This window comes from Chelonoidis abingdonii, chromosome 25 (genome assembly GCF_003597395.2).
Source record: "Chelonoidis abingdonii isolate Lonesome George chromosome 25, CheloAbing_2.0, whole genome shotgun sequence".
NCBI lineage: Eukaryota > Metazoa > Chordata > Testudines > Testudinidae > Chelonoidis > Chelonoidis abingdonii.
This window is the reverse complement of record NC_133793.1, coordinates 17,478,802-17,498,783: the sequence shown is the minus strand read 5'-3', so window position 1 is coordinate 17,498,783 and position 19,982 is coordinate 17,478,802. Positions and strand designations below refer to the sequence as shown.

Below are 19,982 nucleotides of genomic sequence, written 5' to 3'. Positions count from 1 at the left end.
CCACCCTGAATCTCTAGGCACCTTAGTTCCTCATATATGAAGTGGGGATGACACTGTTCTCTCCACCAGGAAATTTGTGAGGGTAAATTCACTTGTGTGTGTGATGCATTCAGACACTATGGTGACAAGGACCATACAGTTAAGTAGAGGGAACAAATGCAGCGTGGACACTATACAGTACCCTTCCACCTGGGCTTCAACCCTGGCTGGAGGGATTGACTACCGCCCAGTCTCCACAGCCTGTCCCCTCTTTAACTTCTCCACAGACATTGCCACTGAGGAACACACAGGAAAATGTAAATATGTTACTAAAAAATAGGGACTCCCTCTTCCTTAACAAGGGTAGTAGGATGATATTCATAGTGAACACCTCGCTGCTAAGAGCTGGACTAAGACAACCAATTCATTTGCGATACTAAAAACAACATATTTAAGCTGTCCTGATGACAAGAACCCCCTACCAGGAGCATAGATAGAAGAGTCAGACTTATCATGACAACAGCCAGGTAATTTACCTACAGGGTGCCACTAGGAAGGCTCTCATACAGCATGTAAACAGCACGATGGAAAGTTGAGGCGGAGCCTATCTCTACTGATGGTCCATATTATTACCAGGGATCCTAGTTTCCTGTGATAAAAAACCCCAAAATTCTCCAATAACAAAACATAAAAATCCGCATTTTTCCATGATCAAAATGAAATGCTGAACTTTAGTTTCCCTAGCCACAATATATATAGGGATCAGTTGAACATAATGTTTTACTGATATACAGTAGATCCCCATTCATCTGAGCCTCCATAATCCAGCTCTCCGTAATAACCGAACCATTAGCCATCAGGGAATGACTGTGGCGGGGCTCGCGCGGTCAGCCCTGCACAGCTGGGGCTCAGGCGGTCACCTGCAGGCAGCTGGTGGTTCAGTTAACATGGAGAGAGAGATAATGAAGGTTTGGATAAACAGGGTTCTACTGCATATGTCCTGTCTCCCTCACACACACTAAATGTAAAAACCAAAGATTCTCTGTAAAAATGCAAATTCAGCATTTTTCCATGGCAAATGGATTCCTAGGACCCCTGGTTATTACCAACAACACAGGGAACTGTAGAAGCAAGATTCTGGAAACTAAATACAGATTATTCAGAAATCTGAAATCCAAAGCCACTATGGCAGCTCTCCCTGAGCCACTCACAGTTCCACATGCTAGGCCAGCTACACAAGGGAAACACAGATTCTTCATTTATTAGTTAGAAGGAAAGCCAGCATAGAAGAGAGAATCTCTGTCTTCATCCAAACAACCAGAGTGCAAGACTCTCGATGTAGAAGTGATCAACAACCAGCCCCTATCTCTGTAAGAAACCAGCCTAGCAGAAGGAAGATGTAGAAGGCTCTGCCTTCCAAAGGCAACTGGTGTGATATTTAATGCAGTGAAGTGTTCAAATACCAGTAAGGAGCACCACAGACATGGCTATAAATAACAAAATTGGAACCAGAGGTCTAATATGAAAATGAACAAGGCCTGACAAATCCACTTGTCTGGCCACGGAGGAGGCTTTCCCAGGTAAGTACTATCAACTTCAGCAGAATCCAAGGGTTTGTTTAAAAAGGCTCCTCAGCCAGAAAACCAGAATCTTTAGTCAGGTTCTTTGAATACTAACCTGATCCTCAATACATAATAAGTAACGTACAATATAGCATGTTGACATTTTATTGCAACTTTGCCTTAAAAAATAAAAAAAATTCAGCCATTCCTGCTGCAAAAATAACCTTTTACAGATGAATAAAATATAAACCAATACAGTGCTGTCTTCCTAGGTCTGCACACAGCTCCCTTGCCCCTGCTACTGCTCAGAGCATTCCCAACCTGCAGCAAAGTGAAAACTGATCAGTCTAGTTGGATTTCATTGCTGCTTTTCAGAGCCCTATAAGCAGCTCAGAAACTGACCAGAAAAGTCGAGTCAGTTTCACCCACAGAAACAAATCCTAGAGCTATTCACTGGAGAGAACAGAAAAAATGGAGACTGGGGAAGGGTTAGCACAACAAAGGCACAACTACACCACGGCAATTCAGGGAATGGAGGGAGTAGGAAAGAGAATGTTCCTTTTCCCTGCAACCTGTAAGAGAGGTTTCAAATTTATCAGGCACCTATTATTTGAGCCCAATTTTTAGAAGGAAGCCTCTGAGATGGGTCTACAGCAGGGATCGGCAGCGTTTGGTCCACGGCCCGCCAGGGTAAGCACCCTGGTGGGTCAGGCCGGTGTGTTTACCTGTCACGTCCGCAGGTTTGACCGATCACAGCTCTCACTGGCTGCGGTTCGCCACTCCAGGCCAATGGGGGCTGCAGGAAGTGGCAGCTGGCATATCCCTCGACCCACGCCACTTCCTGCAACCCACATTGGCTGGGAGCCATGATCGGCCAAATCTGCGGACGCAGTAGGTAACCAAACTGGCCCGGGCCATGTGCCAAAGGTTGCCGATCCCTGGTCTAGAGACAGCACCACGGAAGGAATGTCAGTACCCTAGCCCTTCTCAAACTGGTATGAGGTTGAATTTGTGTACACTAGGAGTTTTGGGGTCTGTAATTCCCAGTGGGTATTTATCATCAATAAATAGACCTAGTAGAAGCTGTAGAAACAAGACCAGCAATTTAATCGCCATGTTGGCAGTGTTATGTGACACAGTGATAGAAATGCCAAACCCTGTCTACACTTCACTGGGTGGTAACAAAGGGAAGCTGGAGAAGCACCTAGAGGGAATTCCAAGCCTGAAATATCCTAGTTTGATTCTGTGAGCCTTCTCTATAGAAATATAGGGATGGAAGGAACCTCAAGAAATCATCTAGTCCACTCCCTACACTAAGGCATGACAACTATATCTAAACCATCCAGGACAGGTATTTGTCTAACTAGTTCTTGAAAACCTCCAATGACGGGGATTCCACAACCTCCTTTGGAAGCCTATTCCAGAACTTAGCTATCCTTATAGTTAGAAAGGTTTTCCTAAAATCAAGCCTAAATCTCCCTTGCTGCAGATTAATACAATTACTTCTTGTCTTACCTTCAATGGACATGGAGAACAATTGATCACCATCCCCTTTATAACGGTCTGTTATAGCGTAGTCACTGAGTCCTATCAGCCCTTAACCACAAACCACAACCACTCCTTCCCCACCACACTGTTTTATTGTATTTTATATTTACAAGTCACCAGTTTCTCCATTTGCTTCTGAGTAAGGGTGCTGTAGCAACGCAGCCAGGGCTGCCTACTTCTGCTTTCCTTCAAGCTCCCAATTCTTCTCTGACGCTCCCTTTCTGTCTGCTTATACAGGACTAGGCGCTGGGAATACTTCCACCAATTAACCCCTGAGATGTACCCCCACTCAGTTACTGGCCTCATCTGCCCACTGCCTTTCAATCAGAGCTCAATCAGTGTAAACAGGTAGGGATTTGAATGACTGGGGTGCTGAGTTAACTCTGGAGCCAGCAAACCCTGTTATACAGCCCCTAACGTATTTGAAGGCTGTTATTGGGTCCCCACCTCGGCTTTCTTTTTTCAAGATTAAACACGCCCAGGTTTTTTCACCTTTTCTCACAGGTCAAGTTTTCTAAACCTTTTATCAGTTTTGTGGCTCTCCTCTGGACTCTCTCCAATTTATCTACATCTTTCCTACAGGATGGCACCCAGAATTTGACACAGTACTCCAGCTGAGGCCTCACCAGTGCCAAGCAGAGCAGGACAATTACCTCCCATATCTTACATAAAATACTCCTGTATTATACTCAGAATATTAGACATTTTTGCATATTGTTGACTCATATTCAATTTGAAACTCACTATAATTCCCAGATCCTTTTCCACAGTATTACTGCCTTGCCAGTTATTCCCCATTTTGTAGCTGTGCACTTGATTTTTCCTTTCTGAAGTACAGTACTCTGCATTTGTCTTTACTGAATTTCACCTGGTTGATTACCTTGGTAAATTGGAGAATTGGTTTATAATTTTGAATTCTAATCCTATCCTCCAAAGTGCTAGCAACCTCTTCCATCTTGGTGTCATCCACACATTTTAAAAGCATAATTGCCATTCTGTTACTCAAAGTCACTAATGAAAATATTGAATACCACCATACCCAGGACAGAGCCCTGTAGGAACCCCACTAAATACATCCTCCCACTTTGACAGCAAACTGTTGATAACTACTCTGAGTATGAGTTTTCAACCAGCTTTGCATCTACCTTATAGTATTTTCACTAGAGCACATATCCCTAGTTTGGAACTCTGTCAAAAGGCCTTACTAAATGCAGGATACATCACATCTAATGTCCCCTTCTGCCCTAGCCCAGTAACCCTATCAAAGGAGGAAATTTGGTTAGTTTGGTAGGATTTGTTCTTGGCTTCCCTTTATCACCCTACTATCCGCTAGATGCTTACAACTTGATTGTTTAATAAATCTGTTCCAGTATCTTTACAGATATCAAAGTTAGGCTGACTGGTCTATAATTTCCTGGGTCCCCTGTTTCCCTTTCTAAAAATAGATACTATGTATGCCCTTCTCTAGTTCGCTGGGACTTCACCCATTCTCAGTCAGGGGAGGCCCTGGACGATTGGGAAAAGGCAAATAACCCGGGGAACTACGGACTCATCTCTGTCTCCAGCAAAATCATGGAGCAGGTACTCAAGGAATCCATTTTGAAGCCCCTGGGGGAGAGTAAGGTGATCAGGAACAGTCAACATGGATTCACCAAGGGAAAGGCATGCCTGACCAACCTGATTGCCTTCTATTATGAGATAACTGGCTCTGTGGATATGGGGAAAACAGTGGATGTGATATATCTTGACTTTAGCAAAGCTTTTGATATGGATCTCCCACAGTATTCTTGCCAGCAAGCTAAAAAAGTATGGACTGGATGAATGGACTACAAGGTGGATAGAAAGCTGGCTAGATTGTTGGACACAACAGGTAGTGATCATCCTTAGAGTGAAGCATCCTTAGAGGTTTTTAAGGCCCGGCTTGACAAAGTCTTGGCTGGGATGATTTAGTTAGTGCTGGTCTTCCTTTGAGGAAGGGGTTGGACTAGATAACCTCCTGAGGTCTCTTCCAACCCTGATATTCTATGATTCTCCATGAGTTCTTGAAGATAATCACTAACGGTTCTGAGATTGCTTCAGCGAGCTCAAGTACCCTAGGGTGAATTTCATCAGGACTTCCTGACTTGAAAAATACAGCTAACTCATCTAAACACTCCTTAACCTGCTCTTTCACTATTCAGGCTTCTGTTCCTTCTCCCTTACTGTTAATATTAAATTTGTTAAGCATCTGCTCACAATTAACCTTTTTAGTGAAGACTGAAGCAAACAGACATTAAACACCTCGGCCTTATTGGTGCCATCCATTACTAGCTCTCCTTCCACACTAAGCAGAGGACCTATACTTCCCTTCATCTTTATGTTGATCCTTAGGTATTTACAAATACCTTCAGACTGGCTTTTATGTCCCTTGCTAGATGTAACTCATTTTGTGCGTTAGCCTTTCTGATTTTGTCCCTGCATTCTCGTGCTATTCTTTTGAACTCAAAACTTAGCAATCTGTCCATGTTTCCACTTTTTGTAAGATGCCTTTTTGACTTTTCAGGTCATTAAAGAGCTCCTGGTGCAGCCCATACTAGCTTCCTATCTTTCCTTTGTGCCGCAAGATTTTCCGTTGTGACTTTAATATTGTTTCTTTGAAAAACTAGCAGCTCTCCTGAACTCATTTTTCCCTTAGATATTTTTTCCCATGGGACTTTACACTGCAGATTTCTGAGTTTGTTAAAGTCTGCCTTTTTGAAGTCCATTGTCCTTATTATGCTGCTCAGAGTCCTTTTTCAACCAAGTTGCCTTTCATATTCAGATTCACAACCAATTCTATTAGTCATAATCAACTCGAACATGGCTGCCCTCTGGTTACTTCCTCTAGGTTCTGAAACAAGAAGTTGTCCCAAACACATTCCAAAAACTTACTGTACATTTTCTCTCTTTTTGTATTACTTTTTCAACAGATGCCTGGGTAGTTAAAGTCCCCCAATTATTATCAGATCATGTGTTTTGGGTATTTCTGTTATTTGTTCTAGAAATGCCTCCTTCAGCTCCTCCTCCAGATTTGGTGAATGAATTGTAGTGGAGAAAGGTAAAGGAGGTGAGGAGGAATAGCAAAGAGAAAAATGGTGTACATATGCATGCCCGCACATACACAACATGGTCTAAGGGACTGAAAGCTAGGAGGATATTTGAAGAACAAACAACAAAAGCTGTGTGCCAGTAACCGATGGAAGAATTTGGCTCTAAAATAGATGAGGAATTCTTCAAGAACTTCAGAAGCAGTGTGCCCTGGGGAGCGTGTGTCAGCTGGACCACCAACATATAAAGGAGGCAATCAAAGAGGATAAGGAGACAATACAGGATAAGAGAGAGTAGCTTCCTTGGGATTACTCTGCACAGATAAGGAGGAGGCACTGTCAGTGACAGAGGTATCAAAAGAGAGGTGATGGCACAGTTAGACAAGCTAAATTCCAGTAGATCTCCACAGCCAGATGATTTATTTTGGAATTTAGAAAGAACTAAAGACCAAATTAGCTGAGTTAATAATAAAAATAAATAATATAGCATTAAAAACAGCTACTATGTAGGAAGACTAGAGGGTGACTAGAGAAAAATCAAGAGGAGAGAGAGATTAGAACTATACACAATAACGAACAGTGTGGAGAATGTCACTCAAGGTCTCCCATTTGCCCCTCTCAGAGTACGATAGGCACTTCTACAGCATTAAAAACATGAAACATCTCAAACAGATAGAAGGGAATAAATTTTGCTGCTGCTGGACTCTATCAATGCAATTCAGCAGTACCTTTCAAAAAAGGATTAGACATTCAGATAAAGAACATCATCTGTAATTACACAGCTGAGATAGAAATTACATAGACCATCAATCCCATGTTCCAAAGTAAAAGGTGAATGGGACTGGGATGAGCAAGAAAACTCTTCTCTATGGTATAGTGCTGCGTAAGTAGCTGCATTTTGTGAGGTAAAGGAAGGAGGGCAGGAGTATGTCTTCCAGCTGAAGCTTCTGGCATTGGCCATTGTCTGCAGCAGGATGCCAGATTATAGCAGCCATTAGTTAGTTCACACATGACAGTTCTGGTCTCCAGAATTCTAAACAGAAATTTTAAAAACTCTCCTCAGAAAGCCAGAACTTTTTTTAAAAATTGTAGCACTTTTGAGGAGAAAAACCTCCAAGCCAACGAATTAACTGAGACACATTGCATTTACAATCTTTTTAAAACCCTGTAAAAGCTCTGCTACAAAGGAAGTCCTGGGTCTGCTGCTTGGAGGTAGAGAATTCTGAAGAGCCCTAAGGAGGGATGGTTCTAAGCCAGCGGTGAGCAAACTTTTTGGCCCGAGGGCCACATTTAGGTATGGAAATCGTATGGTATACCATAAATGCTCACGAAATTGAAGGTTGGGGTGCAAGAGGGTTCCAGCTGGGGGTGTCAGGTCTTGGGTGGGGCTGCAGATGAGGAGTTAGGAGTGCAGGACAGTGCTCCGGGCTGGGACCGAGGCGCTTGAGGACAGGAGTGGGATCAGGGCTTGGGCAGGGGGTTAGGATGTGGGAGGTGATCAGGGATGCAGGCTCCAGGCGGCGCTTACCTCAAGCAGCTCCCAGAAGCAACAGCATGTCCCCTGTCCGGCTCCTATGCGGCAGTGTAGCCAGGCAGCTCTGTATGCTGCCCCATCCGCAGGCACTGCCCAGCCAATGGGAGCTGCGGGGATGATGCTCAGGATGGGGGCAGTGTGCCTAGCCCCTGGATGCCTCTACGCGTAGGAGTCAGAGGAGGGACATGTTGCTGCTTCCAGGAGCCGCACGGAGTGGGGGCAAGCCCCCGACCCTGCTCCCTGGCAGGAGCTCGAGGGCCAGATGCGGCCCCGGGGCCACAGTTTACCCACCCTGTTCTAAGCCCAGGTTCAGAGCAAAGATCTGCGTCCAGTTGCCCTGGAGATGGGGAACACCCCACTGTGAAGACTATCTGACATGAAGGGGATTCAGTAATCAAATCATACAAAACGAATTCCACTGTTACTGTAGATAGGGTTACAGAGGCTGCAGCTCTGTCTTTCAATTACTCTGGGGAGATTTTTTCATCTTTGGTTCTGCTGCTTAAATGATTTCCAGCACTTTGCATTGCCCTATCATTTCTCCTCCCTGGGGTTACAGGTGCCCAAGTGCCAGATCCAGATATGAAAGGAAGGTCACAAAGACTCCTCCTTGCCACAAATTCATTCAGCAGCTCTTGAAAAAGCAGCAGGTTCCTGTTTCACAGTGCTTTGCAGAGGCACCGCTGTCAGTAACCTTAGGCCCAAATCATTATTAGCTGCAGTGGGGCCCTGCCAGCACAGCTGCATTCCAGCAGAGGCCAATCCACCGATCTTCCCGTCCCAGGGAGCAGTCTTTCTTACCACTGAGATATCGAAAGTACCTAGATGGCCTCCATTACAGCAACATCCAAGCACCTCACAATCTTAATATATTTATTCCCACAGCACACCCAGGAGGCACTCAAATATTATTTTACAGATTAAGAATTAAGCATGGAGAGACAAAGTGACTTGTGTGAGGTCACCCAGGAAGGAGGGACAAAATAGATAACTGAACCCATGTTTCCTGAGTCCCAGGCCCTGCCTCTGGACATCGGGTTTTAATTCAGTTTTATTTACTGAAGTTTGTTTGATGCTGGTGGGACTAACAGCCTTGAAGAATGAAGATCTGTGTCCACAGAACAGGAATAGCTTGAGCAGCAGCAGTGAAACTGTGCCCCATGCCAGCATGCTAGTGAGTTCCATACCTAACCTGGAGGGATCGTGTCTATAAGAAGCAGGGGAATTCACTCATACCCCAAGCACTCAGATGAGACTGAACAAGGAGGTCAATTTGGTGCCAGTCATGATTGTAAGTAACTATCACGTAGCTCTTTTAATTTGCACTGAGCCATATGCCAAATCTTAAGCATAAATCAAAACAACCTGCAGTTTGCCCTGGAATTGCTATGTGGTTCACTGGAGTCCTTTAAATAGAATTCTGCCTTTGAGTGTTATGAAGGCACAATCATGCAATAGTATCTAGAAGGCAGTTTCAGCACTATATATTAGAAGACTGAGACAAACATTTGGGCTCCATAATATCATCAAGGTGGAATGCCAAGGTGCGACTGTCCTCCCTACACAGGAGGTAACTCAACACCCCCCTGTGCAAAGATACAAACAGGAGAGTAGGACTGAGCCCCAAGTATCTACTCAACACACGTGCTCAGGGAATTTTGTTTCATTTAATGAACCCTGCACCTATGCTTTGCAGGCCCTGTCTTATTTAGACTGTAAAGTTCATGGCAGGGAACATACAGGAGTGCGTAATGTGGCATATAAATTAGCAGTGCTATATAAATGATTCAGAATACCACTAAATTAATTATTTGCACTTAATCAAAAGAGCCCCTACAAAACTCCAGGAACTTACACATTCTTCCTAGAGATACATACAGAAGTATTTCTTGGCTCAAAAACCCTTCCAGCTCACCACAAATTAAATTCTCCAACTCAGTCTTCTTATTCAAAATCACTGTCTCAGAGAAAGCCTAGGGAAAGTGAGCCCTAGTGCATGCCCCAGGAGCCAAGAAATCCAGGCTCTGCCACACCAAGCAGGTATATAACCTTCAGAGGCAAGGATTCACCTCTGAAAAGGAGAGATTACTCTCCCTGGGCAGTAACTGGAGTTCTTCGAGATGTGTGTCCTTACGTATCCGTGCATTCTGAAAATATCATGGATAGACCAGGTAACCAACAAAACAGCATTGGAAATTATTGGAACCGAGCAAATGCTAGTCAGAGAGCTTATGAAAACAAAGTTTCAATTTGCAGGGCACATTTTAAGAGGTTCAGCAGGTGATGAATGTTTATGGACACTGGAAGTGAAAACAGATGGCAGAAGAACACACGGCAAAAAAAGAAGTTGGATGAATGATACGGTATCCTGGGAAGATTGAAAAGGACTAGTCATCCACAAAGAGAGTAGCAGAGGATCGTAACAAATGGGCTACCATGGTTGCAAACCTCTGGTAATGAAGATACCACATAAGACAACGGGGCATGAGAATGTCTGGAGCACATGTGGAGGCTGAATGGGCACTGTTACCAAAAATCTCCACATGCACACCTGAAATGGAGAACCCTCAGGGACACTATTCAAAGAATACCCTTGTACCAGATCTCTCTTTTGAACCTGGGAGATGTTAGGGCAAATGCTGAAGATGATTGTAGGTGCTAGGGCATCACACGGGCTGAGTGGAAGCCATACAAGGTAGCCAACACCACCCTGTCCCTGACTGCATGTAGCAGAGCCAAACGCATGACAGACCTGCTATTGCTGAAACCAAAGAGGAGAGCCTCAGCTGCTGTTTCAAGGGCAGAAGAGATGCAGAAGTCCAACTCCTGACAAAGCAAGAGGGAGACAGGGGAACAGCCCAGCCAACAAGCCTAGAGCAGAAGCCATGCCACACTTGAACTTTCATACACTAGACCTTGCCTAATCTATTGTCTCACCAGCAGGAGCAGCAAGGACAACAGTCTGATCACACCAGAACAGAGCCCCTGCCAATGACAGCGGAGCCCAGCCAAGCCAGCCGGGAGAAGAAGGGGAGCTTAGAGGACCCCAGAGAACAGCGAAGCAAAACCAGTGAGTGCGTGTACACACACACACACCCCCCTTTATTTTATTTTCTCAGTCACAAAGAGCTGTAGTAATACATCTGTGCCTCTTGGGAGAAGAAACAGGGAGCTGTAGCAGCACCAGTCCAGGGAAGTCCAAATGAGCTCAGAGAAGATTTCTGTTATCAATTGCTATTTGCATTTCATATTGCATAGAATTAACTTTGGTTTGTCTTGTTACTTAGGAAGCTGGGATCCCAGAATTCAACATCTTGAGTCTATTGAAACAGGCGAAACTGTCTCTGGAATCTGTTGAGTTTGAGTGTGAAGAGAAGTCTAGCAACATGCAAACAATACTTGAAGATTCCAACAAAGAAAACAAGTGCCCCTGTGTGCCACTTAATTACTCTATCCCAGTAGCACACACCACATCTAGCAGAACAGCACTGAACGGCCATTCTTAGCCAGTCCCTGTGAGAAAACCCAAACTGATTACTCAGGGCTAACTGCAAGGATCAAGGAATTAGATTGTTCTGTGAGTGTGAAAGGACAAGAGTTTGGAAACTGACCAAAATAAAAATAAATCACACATGGCACTCAATTCTCTATGAAGTGTGGCTCTACGTAGTCTTACTTTGACTACAGTAAGTGCAGTAGATGTCAATGAAAAAAAATCATGACCACACGCAACCAAAATCTCATCCTGTAGCTGCGAAAGAACACACAGAGTATGACTAACAAGGAAAAAATAATACTGTTACACAGCACATTGCTTGACTTACAACAACCTGCCAGATATTCTGTACAGTTTATAAAACCACAAAATATAAGAGGGCATATACTGATATTTCAGCTGACACGAGCATGCAGTAACTGAACAGGTTCAATATGAGAGGAGTTCTTTAGTCTGAGGCAGCATGTGCTAGTATCACTGAATGTTTACCACAGTAAATGAAAATTAAAGCTGTCTCAACAATGCAGAAGAGTGCAAAGCTCAGTGTGATGATAGATAAATCAAGATCATCAAGCAACCACTTGGCCCTCCTGTGAGACTGAGAACAATAATGAGGCTACCCAGTTTTAAAACCACTTGCTTTCTGGTGCTGAATGCAAGGACAATATCAGATTCTTTGGGACAGTCTGAGGCATAGTCAATTCACTGAAGCCTTCCTGAAGCAGAGCAACTATTTTGTTTGCATCTGTTGAAGAAACTGCCATGCTGGGGGGGAAACGTGTGGAGTAGTTTTGACTTCATTGCAATCTCGTCATCTGGCATTGCTGCAGTCACAGACCGGAGATATAACATGACATGACAAGACAGCGGGGTCCGTCACCTCCAGAGAGTCTTCAGCAAGTTTGATGTCCTTTGTAACTCCTAAGAATCAAGGACTCAACAAGAGTTGTAAGTGTGAAGACATAGTTGATCACAGTTGATCAGTAGTGACAAGCTGTCATTGATATCCACTGGATGACATCAAAACAATTATCTATAAAAGCCACCACCAATGCCTATCCTCCACTACACAAATATTTCAGTGATGACTTAATGGACAACAGAGATGCAGAACACTGTGCCAAGTGCAGTGGTCTTAAAAGCATTCTGACCTCCAGTGATTTGGTGCGCAACTTAGGAATCATGAGAGACATTGCTTCTGAACTGCTATTCAGATAGATGCAAATTAAAAAAAGAGTAACATCTGGTGGAAGCTGACATATTGCTGCCAGCACAGATTCCAGTGTTTGCTTTAGTGGCTGACACCTCAGGACTGTGTGTGGAGCATACAGGACAGGCTATGTCACTTTGAAATACCAAACTGCACCACTGAACATGCTTAAATTCATACTGCACAGTTATGCAGGAGTCTAGCTAACACCACAGAAAGTAGGTCAATGAGTATAAGGGCCTCCAATGCTTGGACATCTGTCTGAAGTGTATGCAGAATAGTCACTTGTCAAAGCTACCACAGATACCAAGAGTTATGGCACTGTAACATGGATATACTCTATGTGGACAGCAAAGAAGTTTTTGCAGGAAATTGAGCATATGCAAAGCGGAAGAAGAATGACTGTTCAGGGCCTGCAGACACTGAAAACTGCTATAGCAATGATTTCCACTGCCAAAGCTAACTACAAGAGAAAATTCGCTACCATGAACATGTACAATTGTGGTTCCAGCTTCTCACAAGACAGTCCATAATGATGCTAATGAAGCTGGATGGACCAATACTCTGAAAATCTAATCTAGGAAAATACACCAGAAATATGTCCCTTCCAACCCTAATAATCTATGATTCTATCTCCATTTTGGTGGAAGGCACTCAGTAGATGCTACTGCACAGAAAACACACAATGAAGAAGTGGTATAGTCATATTATGAATGCCTACATGTACTACTGAGAGCCTCAATACTTCCACTACAATAATACATCTGAAATGAAATCCTAACTACACTGAAGTCAATGGCAAAACTCTTACTGATATCAACAGGGCCAAGATTTCACCTTGTCTCTCTTGTTTTGGCTTTGCAAGTAAGGAATTCACTCTCGTGATCAGAGTTTGGGAGAATATCCCTATTTCCTCCAACTATAGAATGGATCTCAAGCTATTTCAGTTTTATATATCTCATTTCAATGTGGCATAAAAATTATCAACCAGTGACCTGAAAAACATACAGATGTTACGATATTCCCTTATAGAGGTTATAAATGCCTCCTTTATCCGCAGATGGCAGTTAGCTGTAAATCATAAGGTTCCATAGAAAGTATATCTTCATTTAAAATGTTTATTATCGTCTCGTGAAGACGAACATCACTCTTGTTTCCTCGCCAGCCATGGCTTTATCAGTAGTATCACTAGATCATGTTTTGAAATAACATCCAGGTGTAATTTTTAATGACATCCTGTTGGTTTAATGAAGGACATTACTTCCTGAAAACATTATAAAAACCATATGCATTTTAACTATGAAAATATCAAGTAACTCAGCAGTTCACACTATACAGCTTTAACAAAATATGTTTCACCTTTACCTGCCACTATCACTGATGTCAGCAGAATTCTAAGACTGTTAATTACTGTGATTAGCACAATGAGGTTCATGACTGAGACTCCTCCCTGCTACTGCAATGCAAACAATAAATAACAAAATAATGCTGTGCAAGAACCAGAAGCAGGCACTAGAAACACTGGAAGAGAAGTGGCAGGGGTAAGTCAAAGCCAACATAGCTTTGATATTTTAGGGTTTTTTCTCCTCTCTAGTTTCTTGGCAATATAGTGGGTGGAATTTAAAATCTATATAAATACATAGGATCCAAAGGACTTTCTTCATCAGATTATTCATAATTTAAATTAAATGCAAGTTTGAGGCTGAAAGCTTTGCAGTCTCCCGTTAGATGAACAGTAACTGTGGAGATGTTTTTCACGTAGTTCTTGTAATTTGCAGGAACAGGACAAACAGCGGCCAGGGTCAGTGCATAAATAAGAGTGGCCAATGGGTAGCAGGAACACGAGCACTAGGACCATTTACATTTTGTAAAATATAATTTTTTAGAAAGGAGATTCTGTGTAACCACTTCATTCCAACTGCATCATCTTCCCTTTCTGGTCACTATCCCATTGACTAGATACACACCCCTCATGTAATACGCAAACATGCAACATTTCTCATGCAGAGTCCTATAGCTCTGTGGTGACTGAAGCAAGAAAACCCATGTTACGTAAAAAGATGGGACAAAGATTGATCAAAAAGATGCCCCCCAAGAAGAGACACACAAACATCTCACTCTCTGCAGTGGTGGGTGTTGCTGCAGAAAGTGAGTTGCCAAGAACAAAATCCACAGTGTCTCCCAGAAAGACATTATAGGAGAGGGAATGCCCACTCAGAATGTCTAGCCTGATCCACATGCTGTAAACCTTGAGATACACGCTAATCTCCAAGCATTTAACACTGGGGACTGGCCAGTTCTAGAGAGTTAAAGGCAACTACTACGCAGCAGCATGGCGGGAGGTGGGCTGTTTGTATGTTTCTGGGGCAGAGTATGTTTCCGGTCAATGCAAGGCAGCGCCAGAGCTGGACACTTGCCTAGAGTGAGTCCTACTGGTCCACATTCCCCTGCAGAGAACATACCTCTTCCCAGCCACTCCTCATACAGGGCTCCACTTCCCTCTATTTGCTGTCTCTTGGCTTGGGAAACAGCAGGAATACTGGGAAGGCAGGTCAAGGCAGAGTTTCTGGTACAGGGCCCAGGGAGGATGTGCTAGTACCCTTGTCAGGAGACAGTGGATAGGGAGCATTAGGCTTTCTGCCAGCAGGGAAGGTGAATCGCTGGGTGTCCTATTATTTGGAATGCAAGGGGCTGGGGGCGGAGGAGGTGATGACTTATTTGGAGCTGGGAAGTAGAGATGGCTTTGAAAAAGGAAATATGGCAGGGCTGCTGTCCAGGGGGAAGTAGATGAAAACAAAGACTGAAGCAGAGTTCTCACAGCTCCCATCTCCCAACACTCTATGGATGAGGACACTCATTCTAAGGGTTAATCAGCCACTGGCCATATACTCTTCATGGTTTAATTAACCCCATGGTTGAACTACATGAAGGCAAGAGAGACATGGCTGATATGTTGTTAGGGGTTCTACACAAACATGGTTTGGGGTCAGGACTTGCAGAGCCCAGTTTTCAATGTGGACTGCAGCGTTCAGACACCAAAATTGAAAGAAACACCAGATGTTTCCTTTAACACACACAAGCAGCTAGTACGCACAGCTGTAATCCTTGCTGCAAAATAACTACGCTTCCTAGTGTCCTTCCCAGCACCAAAGACATCAATAACACATTAGGGGGAAGCCAGAATGATTCCACTGGGATTGCATTGCACTGTATCTGCCCTCAGCATGCTCACCAAACAGCAGTAAATATGGCTCCAGCAATGCATGAATTGGAACAGCTCCCTTGACAATATATCGACCTGAAGGAGCCCCACACAGTCTCTGGCACATTGTCAGGAGAACCAAGAGTGCAGAAGAACTGTGTATTTCTGAATGGGAGGATAGCTGAGTTTTACATACTTGCAATGACACTAACAGCTCCATTCCTGTAACATAGCAAAGCTCAAAAAACAATCCCCCAGGAGATTTCTGGATTCCTCATGTTATATCATGCAGGCATGCAGAAGGGCTAATTAAAGTACGGCCACAAGGACTAAGCAGGTCAGCTGTCGGACATTTGCAAAAAGTGTTTGTGCATTTAGATCATATTCATAGAATATCAGAGTTGGAAGGGACCTCAGGAGGTCATCTAGTCCAATCCCCTGCTCAAAGCATGACCAATCCCCAGATAGATTTTTGCCCCAATCCCCTAAATGGCCCCCTCAAGGATTGAACTCACAACCCTGGGTTTAGCAGGCCAATGCTCAAAACACTGAGCTATCCCTCCCCTCATATTGATGCTATTTGATTGGTAGCATGAATAAAGTTTTGAGAGAGAGGTGTTAGGTCTAATGGCACAAGCACAGACCTGGAAGACAGGAACTCCAGAGTTTTACTTTCAACTCTGACATAAATGCCTTCTCTGGCCTTGGCAAATCAACTGATCTCTGTGCCTCAGTTTTCTTATCACCAAAGGAAAGATAATACTGATCTGTTACCTACTGCACAGTGGAATTGTGGGGATTTAAAACTTATTATGAGGAAACTCAGTAAAAGCATGAAGTATCATTCTGCTCTTTTGGACAAATTTATCACAGATTGACTGCCCTACAAACCGAGATTCCCTGTCTATCTACAACATGGGTGAAGCCCAGTCCATAGTGAGGCCAACTTCTCCACCAAGCTGAAAAATGGGAGAGTTAAAGACTAACAGATTCAAAATTTGCCCTTCTCATCACAAAATGTAACTGAATTTCAGCTGCATTCCCTGAATACCCAGTGCAATGGGAAAAATAGACAAGAAAAGAAAAAAGTGGACAAAGTTGAAAATATTAATGTTATGAGAAACGAGGACATATCAAATTCTCAGTTATGATGGCACCGAAGTGCAAGTTCACATACCTAGCAACGGGTAGCATATTGCTCCAGATTCTGAAAATAAGAGTGGTTCATGTAACAAGCACAGGCCTCTGCATAAAAACACAGCTCAGTACACAGGTATGTGAATTTCGCAGCCTGACAAAACATATATTTGGTCTGCTTTGTAGGACAGCAGTCACCCACATTCTAAAGGTGCATAAAACAAGGCCATCCAGAGCTACAGTCCTCCTCTCCCCTATGGATACTCAACTAGTTTGTTTACATGCACTTTTACTGTTTTCTTTCTTCACTGTTTTCCCCCCAAACCTGATCAGTGCTCTTTCCACCCCTTTGTCTCAATCTTTTCTTGTGTTACTTTTACATAAAGTAAAAAGATAAAAGGTGTAGCTCATTTCTCCCCCCTCCCAACCCAAAAAATATTCCCCATAGTTCAAAGGTCAGTTAGTTGGTGAATACCAACACTTCGCCATTCTACAGCGCCTTTCATCCAAGGATGTCAAGGCATTTGATAAACACTGCTTCCAGACAGGTAAGTCAAAGTTACGTATTATCCCCATTTTATACCTCAGGAATGCAAGACAGAGAGGGCGAAATAACTTGCCCAAAGATAGAGAGCCAGCAATGGCTGACTCACTCTTTTGCTGTAACCTCTGGACATATCTTGTGGGCTTCTGGGGAGAGGTTTCTTTTTCTTTTTTAATAAAGTGAATTCAGTCTCATGCTTGCTGTTTTGAAATAAGAATATAAAGTTATTATTAACAGACATGGACTCCTCCTGAAGTGAAAAGTTATGGTTAATTGAGCTGTGATGTAAATACTGACCAAGAAGAGGTTGAGGTCAATATCTGCCTCAAGGGAAAACAAACTTTGATATTCAAAAAAACCAAACCAAATAAAAATATGTATTGTTATGTTACATACACTCTTACCTATTGTAATGGACTGACTTATTAGTATGTGCACCACACTCTCTATTGGATGGCTTTAGAATTACCCAAGTGTGTGTCAGAGACCTTATAATGCTACAGCTAATGGCAACTGTCCTTTAGCTCAAGTGCTAGAAATCTGTGTTTTCAGAGCAGGAGATGAGTTCTAGCCTTACTGTCTTTGTGAAATTCTATATGGCTTTGGTGAGGATCACAAAATCCTTGGTGTGTTGATCATACTATGTTCCAAATGTCTTGAGCTAGAATATTTGGAAATCTTCATCACGGACAGGATGGGAAAAGTGTGAAACAAACATTCAAATGGGAAAATGAAGCTGGAGGTCCAGGAAAAGCTATTGTCCTTTTTTGAGAGGTGACTCTCTGCAACCAGTTAGCAGGTACTTATTTATATATGAAATTGGATTGATAAACACTCTTCCTGACCAGTGTTACTGATTTCCCAAAAGATAAATAGAAACTGTCATCACATGGGTTTTTTTAGCCAGTATGAGACAGGATTTATCGTATGAACAACAACAACAAAAGTAAACAACACTATATTGCAAAGGCCAAAATAGTCAAGCTTCAGTAGCCTAAGGTTAGGCTTTGACCTCCATATTTTAGGCACCTAAATAATTGACCTGACTTTCAGAAGTGCAGAACATCCACAACTTCCACTGAGGTCAAAGGAAGCTGAGGTACCCAGCAATTCTGAAAATAAGACTTAACCATTCAGACTTGAAAATACTGGCATAATTCTACACAGCAGCTTCAAAAAAAATGTAAACTAAACCTCAATGACATGCAGCAGCAAATTTGACACTATATTTATTTTTAAACATCTTGCTATTTATACAACAGTCTCAAACCTTTTCTTGCTCTGCTTCCAGTTCTGCCAGAGTGCATCATTCTGAGGGTTGTGGAAAGGATCAGATGTTTTCCTATAGATACCTTTCAAAGGGTAAACATAGAAAAGCCCCAAGGGATAGTAATTATGGGATTTATCTGCCCAGTCACTGGGATTACCCTTTATGTCACACCAGAAATGCCTCAGGAGTAAGGGACCACATTTTTCAGTGATAGATATTCCAGCACCATCCTCTACTTGTTCATTTTTATATTGTGCTACATTGAGAGGAGTACTTCAGCAATATCCCAAAGCATCCACATAGAGAGAAAGAAGCAGAAAACTGCCTGGGAATTTCCTGTGATCTCCCCAGTTTAAAAAGACAACAGTGTGGCCTGCTGGTTACTGTACTGTCTTTGGCAGGTCATTTCACCTCTCGCTGTCTTGTTTTTCTCCTTCTGTAAACCAGGGATAATACTACTCACCCACTTTCCATGAGATTGTGAGGTATAATTAGTTTCCATGAAGCACTCTGAGAGCCTTGAATAAAAGCTGCCATATAAACACTAAGTATTACTACTGAATTAATTTATACATCCATCTAACTAAGCATTTATAAGACCCTCATCCTCACACTGTCAGAGCACCTCCCCAAATTAATAAAAAGAACAATAAATAAGTTACAGGCAGCTGGTCGCCTCCAATCTTCCCCCTGAAATATATTTTACTAACAGCCCAAGCTTTTTTTAGACAGCTACATGCAGATCTTGCTAAGTAAAACACAGCAAACTCTAGATTCTAAGTCAGCTTTTGATACCCACAGTTGATCAAATAAATATCAAAAACACCAGCAAATCTGAAGAATACAGAAATGACAACTATATCAAACCAATCATCAATCGCACTGCCTGGTCCATCCAAATTCCCTTCCCTGGCTGTGTTAATACAGTTCAGCTTATTTCTTTATGAGTCTTGCTTTGGACTTGAACCTGGTCCCAGAAAGCAAAGCCTGAAGTTTTATCCACAAGGCCATCCTGCCTCGCCTAGGTTTAAAAAAAAATAACACTCAGTTCTGACTAGTCAGATATTTGGGAGTTTAGCAAAAGCAAACGCCTTCTGAAATTTAACCCTATCAGGGCTATAATACAGAAGCACACACTGTAGCAATGACAATCAAGCAACAGGTGGAAGCTGTTCTACTGTACTTTAGGCTTCCTCTAGCATCAGAAATTGAGCAACAGACGGTACTAAATTATCTTGTAGAACTGTGCAACACATATAATGTATGTACACAACATACAGCGCCTAGTGCACATACACACAACAAATATTAAACTTTTTTTCTTTTTCTCTTTTTTTTTTTTTTTTTTTTTTACAGGAAGAGTATTAAAGTGTAAGTACAGAAAGAGGCCCCACTCCTGCAAGTTTTCCCATGCCTGAACAGAGCGTGCACGAAG

General features: G+C 42.8%; 1 protein-coding gene across 4 annotated transcripts in view; it reads right to left on the bottom strand.

The window, feature by feature from the left end:
* Positions 1 to 18,663, bottom strand: part of SCMH1 (Scm polycomb group protein homolog 1) — a 118,286-nt gene extending 99,623 nt beyond the window's left edge. For all 4 annotated transcript variants that reach the window (XM_032764052.2, XM_032764054.2, XM_032764053.2 and 1 more), the window contains exon 1: positions 18,548 to 18,663. The gene's annotated coding sequence lies outside the window, so the exon portion shown is untranslated. The remainder of the gene's footprint in view (positions 1 to 18,547) is intronic.
* Positions 18,664 to 19,982: the final 1,319 nt, after the last annotated feature.